Source organism: Chionomys nivalis, chromosome 10 (assembly GCF_950005125.1).
Source record: "Chionomys nivalis chromosome 10, mChiNiv1.1, whole genome shotgun sequence".
In the NCBI taxonomy this organism is placed as follows: Eukaryota; Metazoa; Chordata; class Mammalia; order Rodentia; family Cricetidae; genus Chionomys; species Chionomys nivalis.
The window spans coordinates 83,326,138-83,328,766 of record NC_080095.1 but is presented as its reverse complement, the minus strand read 5'-3'; positions in this window follow the sequence as shown (position 1 = coordinate 83,328,766).

Here is a 2,629-nt window from a genome sequence, read left to right as displayed (position 1 = left end):
CCTTACCAGTAGTCCACAAGCCTCATGGTAAAATATAAAATAATAGAAATGGGTTAAATTTTAGATGTAAGAGCTAGCCAATAAGAAGCTACAGCTAATAAGCCAAGCAGTCATTCAAACAATACAGTTTCTATGAAACATACAAGCGGCCTCCCACTACATACAAGGATGACCCCAGTTTAGATTCCTAGCAATAGTGGATACATGTAGCCTGAGCTGGCCATTTCCCATGATCAGAGCTGTGCCTAGCCCAGTTGTCATCAGAGAGGCATCATCCAGAAACAGATGCAGACCCACAGCTAAATGTTAAGTAGGGAGCGCAGTCCCTAGCCCCTCCTGCACAAGAGGAGAAAGGATTGTAGGAGCCAGAAGGGTCAAGGACACCACAAAAAACTCACAGCATCAACTAATCTGGACCCATAGGGGTTCATTGAGACTGAACCAACAACCAGGGATCCTGTATGGGGCTGATCTAGGCCCTCTGCATATGTGTTCTGTAGCTTGGTCCTCTTGTACGACTCCTAACTGTCGAAGCAAAAATCCCAATCAAGCCAAATCACAACAAGCCAAATTAAAAAGTATCCAGGTTTAATTGGATTCTGGGAAGCGGCAAATGCGACCACAGGTGGGGTGGTGGGGTAGGGGTGGAAAGAGACCACGAGGGGGGCTTTCCGGGGGAGCAGTTTAAATAGACTGGGGGAGTGGTCAAGATTTTGGCGGGCTATCTTGACCCTCCTCCGGGGACGGGTCAAGGTTTGGTGGGCACAGGGATGGCCTCCAAAGATGGAGGCCAGAGACCAAGACTTACACTAACAGTGGGAGCAGGGGCTGTCTTTGACTCTTTACTGGCTTTGGGGACCCTATTCCTCATACTGGGTCAACTTAGGGATATTTTGTTTGTGCTCTAACAAATAAAGCTTGCCTGAAGATCAGAGGGCAGAGCTAGCCACTAGTTAACCACAGAGGCTCTGCAGTGGTGGACACACCTTTAATCCCAGCATTTAGGAGGAGGAGGCAGGAAGTTCAGGAGTTCAAAGCCACCCTGGGCTAAGGAAATTGAAACAGCCTAAGGACAGAGCTCACACCTTTGATCCCAGCACTTCCTTTCTGCTTGCAGCCTGAGTCTCTTCCTTTTCTGTCTCCCTCTTCTGTCCTCCCCGCTTCTGTGTCCCTCTGCCTCTCATCTCTTCTCCCTTCTCTTCCATAACCCACTAAATAAATACCCAACCTTGCTCTGCATGGTGTACCTATCCGTCTGTCTCTCGCTCTTTGCCGCGTGTTTCCCTGCCCTGGACCAGTGCCTTTGGAGACCTGCGATGTGGTCTCATGTCCTGCTGCAGCTGCCAGGGATCCTGCAGCATCTTTTAAATAATCCGTTTTGGCCATGCTCAGTCTACCGCTTTCTCTCTTTACTCTGGTCTCTTCCAGATGCCTCTGGCTGTTCTTTCCCTTCTATCTACAATAGAAGCTTCCTCTTAGCCAAATCTTGGAGCCATCATGTCATCAGTTTATATATATAAACTGTTTATGGTTTAGTAAATTAAACTAGCTTGTGAATTAAGATGACTAAAATCCAGGGAACTAGGATTCCTGCATTTTCAATTCCTTAAGACTCATTTTTTTCCCCTTAGGAAAATTTCTCAAATTTTTGAGGTCTCCAATCATAGATCTGTAAAATTGAGACATGAGGGCTAAGATTCCCTAATTGTAAACTTTAAAGTGCTTTTTTTGATTAATCAGCATATTAGTTTATATAGTAACACTTATCTAAATTTTAATAGTCTCACTTTGGAAATCAGATAAAAGGCCTAAAAATGTGAATATTTTGTTCAAATCACATGACTAAACAAGTGGTAAAGCTGAGTGTAATGGTCTGTCCTGTCCCTTTAAGAGAGAAGCCCTTGCCCACCCACCCCCACTTCCACCAAGGCAAAGGGATCTTTTCTGCTTTCAGCCTGTGCTTTCTTTCTGTCCTGAAGAGATGGCTACTGCCTTCTCTCTTCTCCCTCCCTCCCTTCCTCTCCTTCCATAACCCACTGAATAAATTATACCCACTTTCTCTGTATGGCCTCTATCTGTCTCTAACCTGCTGCGGCTCCTCCTGGGACTGGCTACCCTGCCACTAAGATCATTCACCGCCACCTCCCCCCAACCTGGGACCCACTGAGGCCTTGTGTGGCTCCCTGCCTGTGACTTGGCTGCCCCTCGTGGCTGCTGCCCCTGGGGGAATGGTGCCATTTTATCTAAACCATTACACTGAGATTAGCTCTTGGTTCTGTCAATGTTAAAGCTGTGCACTTTTTAAATTTATGTAATTCTGACATTACACCTGATTTCTGTAGAGTAAGTCAAGTCCTCAAACATTTGCCATGTTACTCTCACTTTGAAATTTCTAAGTCTGAAGTTTAAAGTGTCATGTGCGCAATTTCCTTTTAATTCAGCATTCCCTTTCCTTGTTATTTGCGGTGGTGTCAGCCCAGATGGCACAATTTTCATATCTTGCCCCTGTTAAATATCGTCTACATGTCTGTTTTCTAGAACTCCTCACTTTTATCTGAAATAAAATTAGGTATGAAATTGGCATTAAAATTATAACGAACAACAAAAGATAAAACAAAGACCAGAGAAG